The sequence below is a fragment of the Moschus berezovskii genome, chromosome X, assembly GCF_049115385.1.
Source record: "Moschus berezovskii isolate FMDL1 chromosome X, NW_MosBer_1.0, whole genome shotgun sequence".
Taxonomy (NCBI): domain Eukaryota; kingdom Metazoa; phylum Chordata; class Mammalia; order Artiodactyla; family Moschidae; genus Moschus; species Moschus berezovskii.
This window is the reverse complement of record NC_142488.1, coordinates 51508952-51522977: the sequence shown is the minus strand read 5'-3', so window position 1 is coordinate 51522977 and position 14026 is coordinate 51508952. Positions and strand designations below refer to the sequence as shown.

At 40.8% G+C, this 14026-nt stretch overlaps 1 protein-coding gene and 1 long non-coding RNA gene across 4 annotated transcripts in view; one reads left to right on the top strand and one right to left on the bottom strand.

The window, feature by feature from the left end:
* Window positions 1–6623, top strand: part of LOC148773302 (uncharacterized) — a 53249-nt gene extending 46626 nt beyond the window's left edge. Inside the window, exons 2-5 of the long non-coding RNA XR_016036817.1 lie at window positions 2098–2177; window positions 2659–2791; window positions 3198–3323; window positions 6511–6623. This is a non-coding gene — a long non-coding RNA (uncharacterized LOC148773302). The remainder of the gene's footprint in view (window positions 1–2097; window positions 2178–2658; window positions 2792–3197; window positions 3324–6510) is intronic.
* The window catches only part of LOC129535017 (X antigen family member 5-like), a 247618-nt gene that overhangs the window by 31180 nt on the left and 202412 nt on the right, over window positions 1–14026 (bottom strand). The window lies entirely within an intron of this gene.

Here is a 14026-nt window from a genome sequence, read left to right as displayed (position 1 = left end):
AAAATGTAGAAAATGTCCCATTGGTTCGAAAATGCTCCCTTGGGCTATTTGCCAACAGACTGCTTCCTCTACTCCTATACACTGGCAACCACAGATATATTTCTGTGCCTATAGTTGTGCCTTTTCCAGGAATCCATTGACATGGAATCATATAGTACATAGCTTTCTGTGTCTGACATCTCTCATTGGCACAGCTGAGATGCATCCTTGCTGTTACATGCATTAGCAGTTCCTTTTTAAGTGACTGTATAGTATTCTTTTGTATGAGTATACTCTTTTGTCTTTCTTCCATCTGTATACCAGTTGTTGAATAGTTAGGCTGTTCCTAGGTTTGGCTATTAGGAGTACATGAGTAGAATATTTGAGTAAAGATCGTTGTGTGAGCATGTTTTCCTTTCTCTGGGTAAAATTAAAACTCCTAGTAAGTACGAAAATTCCCACTATAATAGAATAATAAGATGAATGTGCTACTGGAGAAGAGTGAAGAAATAGCTACAGAAGGAAGAAAAGGCTAAGCCAAAGTGGAAACAACTCCCATTTGTGGATGTGTCTGGTCGTGAAAGTCAAGTCTGCTTCTAAAAGAACAATATTGTATAGGAACCAGAGAAGTATTCAGAGAAATCAGTTACCAGTTCAGAGATTTAAATGTGCAGTGCTCCAAGCAAAAAATGGAAATAGAGATATGTATTTATGTATTTATTCCATGGAACTGAGTAAAGCCATTGCAAGCATGATGGAAAATCCAGAAGCAGAGAAGGAAATGGTTCATCAGAGCATGTATAAAAGTAGGTATTAAAAAGCCCTAATATCTATTTCTGTCATGAGTGTCTTCCCAAGACACATTCTCCACTAAGGGAAACCTGGGACTACCTATCAGCACAGTTTGTGGATGCAGAAGAAAGACTGCCCTGGAAGGAAAAAAATATAGTCTTCAAGCCTTTTCTCATCCTCCAGAGACCCTGCGGTTCCAGGACTCTACCTCAGTAGTGGGAATAGCTCAACATGCACTGCACATGCCCAACTCAAGGAGCATGTGCAGTGTGTGTGCACGCGCGCGCACGGGCACCCGTTGCTGCGCATGCGCCTGGGTGCGCATAGACCTTCCTGAGCCCGTTCTGTGAGGAGCGTTGGGCCTGAGACAGGTGTGTTTGTTCAGTCCCGGTTCTTTCTCATTACTTGAGACTCACCAGGTAGGTTCACAGATCTGTCCTGTCTGGAGTTTAAGTGTGCGTGCGTATGAGGGGGAGGCAGCAAGTTTCAGGCGGGTCGGGTAGTGCCATTTGGGGCCTTTGAGGAGGAAGGCGCTCGAGGTCGTCATCTTTCTCCTCACAGGTGTCGGGACGCCATATTTCTTGTCCCAGTGGCGGGAGAGGAAGGGCGGTGGGCAGAGGAGGGCAGGGGGTCAGATGACGGTTGGGGGGAGACTTGCAGATGCTATTTGAGATATCTGGCTCATTGGGGCCCTGGAACTGATGACAGAGCACAGAATCTGGGGCCGGCAGTGGGACCTGGGCAGGGGGCGGGGTGAACGATTAAGGAAAGGCCTAGAAACCGGACCGCGGAGGGTTTGTGACCGTATCATGAGTTTTGTGGTAAGGTGCCAAGAGAGAGGGGGACCGGTTGCTCTGTATGCAGACTCAGCTCAGCCACAGACGCTGAGAAAATCGCCATAGTCAGGCTGTAAAGACTGAGCCTTTCTTCCTGTTCCAACTGAATTCCAAGGGAATTGGGGAAAATAGGTCTGGTGAATAGGAGTGTGACAAGAGCAATAGTCCTGAATTTTTTAATTCCTACCAGTATTTCAATAAATATCTTCATGATGTAGAATTCTGTTGTGAAATCAAGCTTCCTCACAAAAATTCTCTGTCTGCCTGTGTACCTTAAGGTGATTTCTCTGCCAGCTTATTGAAGACACAAATGGCTTTGCAAGCAACTGTATTTGGTGTAATTGGAATGCATGTAGACTCATACTTAACCAGAGTTTTGTTTGAAATTATTTTCACATATGAAAAAAATAGTCAACATATGGTCATAAAAGTGATCAAATATAGCAGTACTCTTAAATACATTTTCTAAATCACAATATTCCACTTTCAGGGAGAAATATGAGTGGGCAAGTGGCATCAACATTGGGACCTATAGAGCAAGAGTCCTCTGAGCTGGATGAACCTGTGGTTGTGAGTAACGTTCCATTTGATGTTTTCTATTAGCACAAATTTACTTTCGAGAAAATGATGTTAAGTAATACAGATGCAGTGGTCAAGGTCTTCCATGCTGATAAAGGGTGACAGTTTGTCTTAGGAAGGAACATTGATCCAAATGTATTACAGTCTGGCGTTGCCTGGATGAGTATACTGTTAAATTCCCTGGAAATGTGCCCAGTGACTCCCTCCTTCTGCTTATTAACAACAGATTGCATACTTCCATCCAACATAGATTTAAATAACTTCCAAAGTCTTTCTGGGTAACTCTTATGGGAGCTAACTCTTCCCTGTGGGAAGAGTAACTTTATTAAAAGTTAGTACATAGAATTGTGTTGGGAAAATGTTGTTAGGTTTACTTATGATCAGATTATATCTATGTATTATGTATGTTTATGCTATTAGATGTATTAACAACAAAAGTTTTTTATTTGCATGCACACTCTACTATGACCAGCACTCCAGTGTTGAGCAACCTCAACAAGAGGAACCACCACCTAGGATTCAGGATATCACACCGGGAGAGGAGGAAGTAAATGGAGAGGATCCAGTGAATCGTGATGAAGAGAAGGAGAAGGGTGCCTCTGAAGGTAAAGTGTATCCGTGCATCATGCCTTAAGACATAACCAGTAAGAGGAGGAAAGGAAACATTAGAAAAGGACTTCAGACAGTTCCTGAAAAACTGCGGAGAGTATAGTTTGCAGGTTAGTGTGGTCGGTCAAATTTTCCCTTGTTTTCAAGACAAAGAGAGGGGGGCAACTAAGTTGTCTGAGGACAATCCTGGAAAAGGAAAATGGCAATAACATTCAGAAAATTCTGCTTTCCTTTTTCTCCAGCAAAACATTCCCAGAATAATGCTCCTGAGGTTCTTATTCATCTCATTTTTAGCATACTAACCTAAGGCTTTTAATTCATAACACCGAGGGAATGAATATCATCATTCCCTTGTTTATACTGTATGCTTAACAGCTGAATTGATGCATTTTTTTTTAAAAGATTCTGACCTGGAAACTGATCTCTAGGAATTGGCTGTGGCAAAGACTGGGGGTGAAGGTGGAGATGGTCCTGATGTCAGGGAGGAGTTTGCATCAATTATAGAGCCAGTTGAAGTGCCAGAAGCAGGTATGTCATCCATTCAGAAAGTAATTTATGTGGTTTCTGTTTTTCAGAATATTATATCTTTGCGAATATAGAGGGAACATTACTATTATTTTAATAGTAGAGTTCACCTATTCTTTGAAAGATAGTTCAGACCCCAGATGCCTGAGTGCCTAACTTACAGACTTTCAAATAAAGAAACAGACAGGATCAAAGCCATATCAAATTGGAAACAGGAAACCGTTTTCTTCTCCTGAGTATAAGTACTTTAAGCAATAGCTAATTATTTTCAGGTTCTTTTATAATTTCTGCTTGTAACAAATATGGAACGCATTTGTAATAAATATCAGTTTATATGAAATATGCTCAGGCGTTCAAATAGTTTCTAGTACCAGCTTTAACATAACGTGTGTGATTCTGTGAAATCCCTTAACTTCTAAACTCAACTTTACTCATATAAGTTGTGAATTCAGAACAGATACACTAAAATGCTAATTTTTCAATGCTAATTTTTGCATTCTCTGATTCTCTTTGATGGAATGCATACAAGAATACTCTGTTTTTCATGATTTATTTATCATAAAATATCATCTTGAGTCAAATTATAACAGGGGAATTGAGATTTCATTTTCTGATGGGGGACACATGTACACCTGTGGCTGATTCATGTCAATGTATGGCAAAAACCACCACTATATTTTAATTAGCCTCCAATTAAATTAAATAAATAAAGTTTTTTTAAAGGAGAAAATGAGCCAACATTCTGCTTGATGTTTGTTAAATTCTCTCAAATTCTGAATTCTCTAGCTCTTAAAAAGTAGTAGCATTTTAAATCTTTTCCCCAATGAAGTATGAAATGACTGAACAATGAAATGGCAAAAGATAGTCTAGTTTCCTGTGTCTGTGGCTGATCAAGTTGAGAGAGTGCATGTAGTCAGTGATATTCAAGGCAGGTGTGAGTAAGATACACATGCCAAGCACACTACCTGCCCCCACGTTAGGGCTGTTTTTTCGGGGGGGGTTGCTTATTTTAATTGGAGGATAATTACTTTGCAATACTATGATGGTTTTTGATGATGGCTTTTGCCATACATCCCACTCTTAAAGGACAAATAAAAATCTGAGCCTCATGATATAATCGTCTCTAACCATATCAAATATGTTATTTTTCCTCTTTGATACATCAGTTTAAAAAGTTTTGAAAGTCAAAGTCTGTAACTCTATTTCTTCCCACATAATCAACTTAGTATCTTTCACATACGTGTTTTCCAAATTGCTGACAATTAATTGCCTGCTTCTGATTTTAAAGGAGGGACTTCATGGTTAGGGAAGAATTTACTGTGTATTCCGTTCCGTTCCGTCGCTCAGTCGTATCCGACTCTATGTGACCCCGAGGACTGTAGCCTACCAGGCTTCCCCGTCCATGGGATTCTCCAGGCAAGAATACTGGAGTGGGTTACCGTTTCCTTCGCCAGGGGATCTTCCCGACCCAGGGATCGAACCCGGGTCTCCCGCATTGGAGGCAAACGCTTTAACCTCTGAGCCACCAGGGAAGCAGCCTTCTAGATATTTTCACTTTACATTTTTGTTCCGTTCCATTAGAACATTTAGACGAAAATACCACTTCCAGACTACTTTCAAGTAACTATAGAACATGATTAAAATGTTCTCATAGAAAAATCTTAGCCCTAAATATGTGTGGTACTTAAAAAGAACAATACATAAATTACAAAGTACATAAATATAAAACCCTGCATACAACATAAAAGGTAAGAGAAAGAGCAACAGAATAAACCTAAGGGAAAAAGAAAAAGATACTTAATAAAAGACAGGTATGAATTTTAGGAAGAGGAAAATAAATTCAACTAATAAAGACAATGTGCTAGTTTACATAATTTTTAACACATATATATACATTTTTAAAATATTCTTTTCCGTTGTGATTTATCACAGGAGATTGGACATAGTTCCCTGTGCGGTATAGTAGGACCTTGTTGTTTATCCATTCTGAGGGTAATAGTTTGTATCTGCCAACCCCAAATTCCCAGTCCATTCCTCTCAGTTTACATAATTGTGAAGAAAATGGACAAAGCCCAAGTACACATAATAAGAAATATGAATAAGACACTAACGGTATATTACAGAATTAAAACAGTATAATCTGGAACTCAGATATTTTCAGAATATTGATGAAATGGCTAGTAGGGTAGAAAAACAAATATTATTTAACATACCCCACAGTAACTAAATAACTCAACATCACAGATACCGTGGATGAACTTTTGAAACTGGTCAGAGTTGTCTCTCAAAAGCCATTATCATTTAGAAGCAAAGAAAAATATCTGCTTTTCCAGACGTTTTTTTGTCTTCCTACTTGCTTTTCTGTCTCACTCATACTCCATCTTGCTCTCCCTTTTCTTCTCTTCTCTCCTTTTTTCTTTTTTTGGTGTGGCTGTGAGAAACAGTCCTATTTCTGCTTCACATTTTGATGTCACCATGTCGCCAGTTATAGTAATGACTTAAAATTAGTGTCACTATATAATTTATTATACCAACTGGAATGCTTTCCAGGGTGAAAAGAAACATTTAGAATTGCATGAGGGCCACAAGTAAAAAGGGGGACAAATGTTGAACCAACTTAAAACAACCGTGTCAGGGATAAATTAGAACAAATGAAAATTTCTATACTTTTCCACAGTAGCGAAGAAACAAATGTAATACTGGCCTTTTTATTTACTTCACTTAAGCAGTAACAGAGATAACAAATGTTTAGCTAGCCTATATTCAGAATATTATTTCAAATCAATACATTTAAATGACACTTTTTTGGGATTTTTTGTTTCATTTTTTGTGTATTTTGTTTTTCTTAGGGTGTTTTTGTTGTTAGATATTTTACTGAATGTGTACATGACTTCCACTGAAAACTACCTTCTGATAGGTTCCACTGATTTAATTTGTTCTGAACTCAGTGTCATTGTTTTCTTGTATAACTAGGAAGACTAGTGTGTTTTTAAAAATACTGGTAATGTGCCTGAAAAGTCTATAAAATCTCTAGAGAAGATTAACTGAAGGTAAGCCAAAGGGTCGCCCTTAATGTTCTTGTTTTAGTCCATTTTATAAAACTACAACTACAGGGAACTTTGTATACCTCTCCTATCATTGAAATAAAATTCTGTTAAGTAATTTTGATGTTTTAATGTTTATATTATAGGTGAAGGGCAACCGTTTGCTTGAAAGAAGATAAACTGGAACCATCTATGCTGTTCTTATGCTATATATTTGACTGTTAAAGTTCTGTCAATAAAGTTTCATTTTCTACTTGCACATTCTTTGTGAAATTTATCCCTGGGTATTTAATGTTATTGAAAATTCATGGTTTGCGATTTTTATTGTCTAGTTGAGGATGTATGTGGAGATAGAATATTTGTATATAGACTTTCTGTCCAACAATTCCTCTAAATATGCACATTAATTCCAAAAATTTAGATCTAGATTGTTTTTCCTTTCAAAATATACTATTCTATTTGAATATCAACAGTTTCTGCTGGCTTAAACCTTAAACCTTTCCTCATTTTGAACCATTGAACAAAACTAGCCAGAATAATCTTGACTAAAACAGGTGATAATTGGCATTTTTCCTGATAGGAAATAAAAAATATCCATTTCAACCTGTTTAAGTTGCTTTTTTTTAGATATACTTTATCAGAGTAAGTTCCATTCTATTCCTAGTTTACTGTCTTAAATATAGGTTAATTTTCATCAAACACAATGCATCAATTGTGATGATCATAGAATTGTTTTCCCTCCATTTTTCTATTAATGTGAAAATTAATAGAAAATTTTTCTATTAATGTGAATTGCATTGGTAACCTTATACATGTAAACCACCCTTGCGCTTCTTGTGTTAAAAAAAATTGGTCATATTCTTTAGGCGTATTCTGCATGTTAATACATATACATACATATATATACCCACACATAAAAAATTCATAAAAGCCTTTGGTCTTCCCTTGAATATCTGGGCTTAGAAAATGTACCACCGAAATCTCATATGTCCCCTGATGAAATCATTGACAGAGAAACATTTTTTAAAACTTAATATACTTGTATTGTCCTATAGAGAAATGAAATGCCAAAGCCATTGTTAAAGGTTCTAGGGAGACAGAGAAAAAAAAAACTACTGTCCAATTTCATGACAAATGCCACAGCGTATCTTTCACACACTTCTGACTTGCCTTCCAAGTTTTTTTGGGTACAGGGAGAGAGCAGCCACAAACGTCTTTTCTTCTCCATGACATCCTCCATTGGCTTGATAGTCAGCAGATCTCAGAAGCCCTCCAGCTGTGCATGTGTGTGTTAGTCACGCGGTCATGTCCGACTCTTTGCGACCCCACAAACTGTAACCCGCCAGGCTTCTCTGTCCATGGAATTCTCCAGGCAAGAATACTGGAGTGGATTGTCATTCCCTTCTCTAGAGGATCTTCCCAACTCAGGGATCGAACCCTGGTCTCCTGCATCGAAGGCAGATTCTTTACCGTTCGAGTTACAGTTCGCCAGCTGTCTGATTCCTCCCTCATATCCTTATTATTACATAACAACCAAACGCTTACATCTCTGAGCCTCCATCTGCATCCTCACCAAAAAATATATTTCTGCAACAAAGGACCTCTTCAGAATGTACTCTGCTTAGGGAATAACAGGGGATTATAAACAGCAGCTGTTGTGCCCTTACAGAGGTGTAAAAACCCAGGTCCAAAAGGACTGAAAATGGGAGGTTCAAATCTACCACGAGACTTAAGTTAGAGTGTCCCATTTTACCAAAAAGTATGTGACAAAGCCCCTCGGTCATGGAGCTGCCTGACAAGATTAGATCCTAGCTAGAAGAAAAGAGAAAGGAATGAGGGGAACTTCGTGAGACAAAATTACTTGAGTCTTATCTGCTCTGTCTCCTTATTGGCTATGACATGACATAACTGGGCTTCCCTGGTGGCTCAGATGGTAAAGAATCCACCTGCAATGTGGGAGAGCTGGGTTCGATCCCTGGGTTGGGAAGATCCCCTGGAGGAGGGCATAGCAACCCACTCCAGTATTCTTGCCTGAAGAATCCCCATGGATAGAGGTGCCTGACGGGCTACAGTCCATGGGGTCGCAAAGAGTCGGACACGACTGAGAGACTAAGCACAGCACGTGACATAACTAAGAGTATCAATACTGGCTCTGACTCATAATGTGTGAAGGTGAGAAAGGTATTTACATCCTATGGATCTGTATCCCCATTTCTAAAATGGAAATTACAATTTTACACTAAATACTTGTTATGAAGAATAAACAAGATAACATGTGAAGTAGGCATTACATTGCAAATGGATTTGGCTTATTCTACTCCAATTTTTCATTTACACTTTCAAAATTTTTAATTTCATTTACCTTTACAATTACAATTCTCTCAAGTGATACAGATTTTGAATTTCAAGTAGACTAAAAGGCTAACTTTTAAAATTAATTGGACTTCAGAAACATATTTTGTCTAAAATATATTGACTCAATAGCAGTGTAGCTCGTGTCAGACATGGGATCCATTCTAAGGTTGGTTTGTAAATAAGGACTGACAAGGCTACCCTAAGTCATAGTATGTAGTGAAAACTGTGCTCCTTGCTGTGTGTGATGACAAAGAAAATAAGCCAATATTCTGGTCATGCAGCATCACACAACTCAACACCAGACTCTGTCACGTAGTCAGGCAGCCAGTCCCTAAGTAACACTGCAGGAGCTACAGGGCCACACAGTGTACCACTGCAGTTGTTAGTTTGGCTTGCCACCTTCTATGGGCTTGGCCAGTAAGGAGGCAATGAACACGAACAGATTCATTTTCTACCTTACAGTCAGTGCAGAAGCAATATGACCCTCGTGTCAGTTGCCTTGTCCCTAGTCCCATGGTTTGACACTGAATTGGAAGGCCTCAGTAACGGGCACTGCAGGTGGTGGGTCTCTCTGCCAGGAAGGAGCCCACAGTTGTGCCCTATGGCAATGAGAAGTTCTGTAGTGCACAGCTGTACTCTCAGCTGGGGCTAGGGAGACCATCCTATGTTCAACTGAAACAAGAGGTGGATGAGTAGCAACTTTGTGTAGGCCTCCAGCTAGATAGCAGAAGGCAATGGCACCCCACTCTAGTACTTCTGCCTGGAGAATCCCATGGACGGAGGAGCCTGGTAGGCTGCGGTCCATGGGGTCGTGAAGAGTCGGACACGACTGAGGGACTTCACTTTCACTTTTCACTTTCATGCTTTGGAGAAGGAAATGGCAACCCACTCCAGTGTTCTTGCCTGGAGAATCCCAGGGATGGGGGAGCCTGTGGGGCTGCCGTCTATGGAGTCGCACGACTGAAGCGACTTAGTAGCAGCAGCAGCCAGCTAGATAAGGAGGCCAGTGAGAAATTGCCTCATAACAGCTCTTCATCAGGCTGCTTATCTCCCCTTGCTGCTAGACCAATGAGTAGGTTCTCTGCCAAGATTCAAGTCTGCCTGCAGTTTAGCCTTGCCTACGTAGCCTAAGTGGGGACATGCAAGGTCACCAGGGCACCAAGACAGAGTCACACCCCTACAGTGTCTGGAACAAGACACAAGGCTTTATGTATGGTGCTACAAATGTGACACCTATATACTGACTCCTACATGGAGGAGATGCTTTTCCTGTCAGTCATTGAAAATATTCCTTCATTTAGTACACACACATTGATTCCCAGCATGTTTCAGGACGTATCTGCAAAATGCTTGAAATAACAAGGCCAGTGATGTGAGGTGGATGATGGGAATATCACACTGGTGGACCAGACAGACACATAAACAGGAAAAAGGTGCAAGGGAGAAACACAGGGAATGGACCTAAGGGGGGAAAAAACAGTGAGTGGGGTGGCCAAGAAGCAGGAGGAAAGCTAGAAGGTAAGGTTCATTCTAAGAGTGAAAGAGGTTATATATAACACAGTCGTGCTTTGACCCAGGTTTTGAATGAGAGTCACAACCTCTCCTCATCACTGCCCCTTTTGAGGGTGATGTCTGAGAGTCTACAGATTCTGAAGGGAGAGAAAGAAAATCCATAGTGCAGGGGGTACATGCACCCGCCCTGATAGAGATGCAGGTGCAGCTTGTTACAGTAACCAGGTGGGGATGAGCAGAGTGGGATTTGGTGACTCGAGGAAGAAATGTGCAAATGAATGTAAAGGGAGAAAATACATTGAGAGGGGGTAAACATCTACAACTCCCATTTCTGTACCAGGGTAGGTGCTCCATCTCTGTTGTGAGAAGGCTCCCTGGTCTGAGCTCTGGTGATGAGCATTCTAAGGGCCCATCATCACCTAAGCAGGGGGCACTGACAGACACAGAAAGCTTCTTAGCCCTGCTGAGAGAGGGGCGGTGGCACCTTAGGGAAGCTCAAAGGTAGGGTGGAGGTGGTGGTTGTTCAGTCACTCAGTCGTGTCCAACTATTTAGGACCCCATGGGCTGCAACACACCAGGCTCCTCTGACCTACACTATCTCCCTGAGTTTGATCAAATTAATGTCCGTTGTGTTGGTGATGCCATCTAATCATCTCACCCTCTGTCGCCCCCTTCTCCTCCTGCCTTCGATCTTTTTGCATCAAGGTCTTTTCCAATGAGTCAGCTATTCGCATCAGGTGGCCAAAGTATTGCAGCTTCACCATCAGCCCTTCCAGTGAATATTCCGAGTTCATTTCCTTTAGGATTGGTGGGTTTGTTCTCCTTGCTGTCCAAGGGATTCTCAAAGCTCATCTCTAGCACCACAATTCAAAAGCATCGATTCTTTGGCACTCAGCCTTCATAATGATCCAACTCACACATCTGTACATCACTACTGGAAAAACCGTAGTTTTGACTCTACAGACCTTTGTCAGCAAAGTGATGTCTCTGCTTTTTAATATATTGTCTAGGGTTGTCATGGGCTTCCCTGGGGTCTCAGCAGTAAAGAATGTCTGTAATGCAGCACACTTAGGAGATGTGGGTTCAATCCCTGGGTCAGGAAGATCCCCTGGAGGAGGGCACGGCAACCCACTCCAGTATTCTCGTCTGGAGAATCCCCTGGACAGAGAAGCCTGGTGGGCCTCGGTCCATGGGGTCATAAAGAGCCAGACACTACTGAAATGCCTAAGAATGCCTGCAAGCTAGGTCTGTCATAGCTTTCCTTACAAGGATCGAGTGTTTTTTTTTTTTTTAATTTCATGGCTGCAATCACCATCTGCAGTGATTCTGGAGTCCAAGAAAATGAAATCTGTCACTGCTTCCACTTCCCCCCACCCCCGCTTCTATTTGCCATGAAGTGATAGGACCAGATGCCATGATCTTGGTTTTCTAAATGTTGAGTTTTAAGCCAGGTTTTTCACTCTCCTCTTTCACCCTTATCAAAAGGTTCTTTAGTTGCTCTTCCCTTTCTGCCATTAGAGTGCTATCATCTGTGTATCTGAGCTTGTCGATATTTCTCCCAGCAATCTTGATTCCAGTCTGGCATTTCCCGTGATGTACTCTGCATCTAAGTTAAATAAGCAGCATGACAATATACAGCCTTGTTGTACTCCTTCCCCAATTATGAACCAGTCATTTTTTCCAATTCTGGTTCTAACTGTTGCTTCTTGACCCACATACAGGTTTCTCAGGAGACAGGTCAAGTAGTCTGGTACTGCCCTCTGTTTAACAATTTTCTCTATTTGTTGAGATCCATGCAATCAGAGGTCTTAGCGTAGTCAATGACACAGAAGTAGATGTTTTTCTGGAATTCCCTTGATTTCCCCATGACGTAACAGATGTTGGCAATTTGATTTTTGGTTGCTCTGCCTCCTTGAAACCTAACTATATCTGGAAGTTCTCGGTTCACGTACTGTTGAAGTCTCGTTTGGAGGAGTTTACTAACCAGGAGGCTTCAGAAATTGGGGACAGTCTAAGTGGAGAAGCTTAGGAAATTGGATGGTGTGAAGGAAGCCTGATAAGAGAGACAAGAAAAGGAAGCTCTACTTTCAATGTTGGTAGCAAAGTGGGCAGAGGCTGGACCATGCCTTCAAGTCCTTGTGTAGGAGAGTAGCCTTTATCTAGAAAGTCATAGACAGATCTGCAACTGTAAGAGAGGGAGGGAGAGGGTGCAGAGAGGGAGATAGACACCCTGAGTGGATATGAGGGACCCGTTAGAAGGGGGTTGGCAATTAAATGGAGGGAGGCTTCGGACTAGAGCAGATGTGGTGGACACGGGAAAAAGTAGAAGCATTAGACGTTTCCGAAGTAGAATGGACAGAACTCAGCAAGAATTTGGACTTGAGGTGAGGGAGAGGGAATCGTAAACATGGTTAGGACCAAGTTTGTGTGTCCTGTCATAAAAATACAAAACTTTCATGGTGAATTCTGGAAGTTGGCCAGGTCAGGGAAGAATTCCAAATAAGATTTTTATGTTTATGAGCTCATGGTCTACATGGATACAATAAGCAGTATTTAGATACTTAAGATTTCCTTTTCCTTTAAAAAAGTATTGAGGTATAATTGATATACAATAAAAGCCAACACTTTAACGTATTACCGTTTGTAGATTTTTGACAAATGTATACCGTGGTGTAAATGCTACCACAATAAAAATGTAGAAAACGTCTCATCGTTCAAAAATGCTCCCTTAGGGTATTTGCCATCAGACTCCTTCCTCCACTCCTATACCCTGGCAACCACAGATATATTTCTCTGCAAATAGTTGTGACTTTTCCAGAAATCCATTGACATGAAATCATATAATATGTAGTCTTCTGCGTCTGGTTTCTCTCATTTGCACAGTAGAGATGCATTCTTGCTCTTACATGCATTAGTAGTTACTTTTTTTTATTACCGTGTAGTATTCCTTTGTACAGGTATATTCTTTTGTTTTTCTTTCATTTGTGTACCAGTTGTTGAATAACTGGATTGTTTCTACATTTGGCTATTAGGATTACATGTGTGGAATATTTGACTGCAGGTCACTGTGTGAGCATGTCTTCATTTCTCTTGGGAAAACTGCCTAGGAGTAGAATTGCTGGGTCATATAAGGCTTCCCAAGTGGCGCTAGTGGTAAAGCACCCACCTGCCAATGCAGAAGCCTCAGGCAGGATCCCTGGGTCTGAAAGATCCCCTGGAGTAGGAAATGGCAATTCTCATCTGGAAAAGTCCATGGACAGGGGTCCTGGCAGGTACAGTCCATGGGGCCCGAAAGAGTTGGATACAACTGAGTAACTGAACACACACACACATACATGGTAATTTATGTATCTTAGAATCTAAACTGTGTCCTCTGTAGACAAGATACACATGGATGTTTTGTTTTGTTTTGTTTTTAAACTGTTCTCTCAATGTCTGCCTTCTGGTTGGATTGTTTTATCTATTCACATTTAATGTTGATACAGACTTACATCTGCCATCTGATTCCAGTTTGTGCTTCCTCTAGCCCAGCGTTTCTCATGATGTACTCTGTATCTAAGTTAAATAAGCAGGGTGACAATATACAACCTTGACATATCCTTTTCCAATTTGGTACCAGTCTGTTGTTCCGTGTCCAGTTCTAACTGTTGCTTCCTGACCTGTATACAGGTTTCTCAAGAGGCAGGTCAGGTGGTCTGGTATTCCCATCTCTTTCAGAATTTTCCACAGTTTCTGGTGATCCACACAGTCAAAGGCTTCGGAATAGTCAATAAAGCAGAAATAGATGCTTTTCTG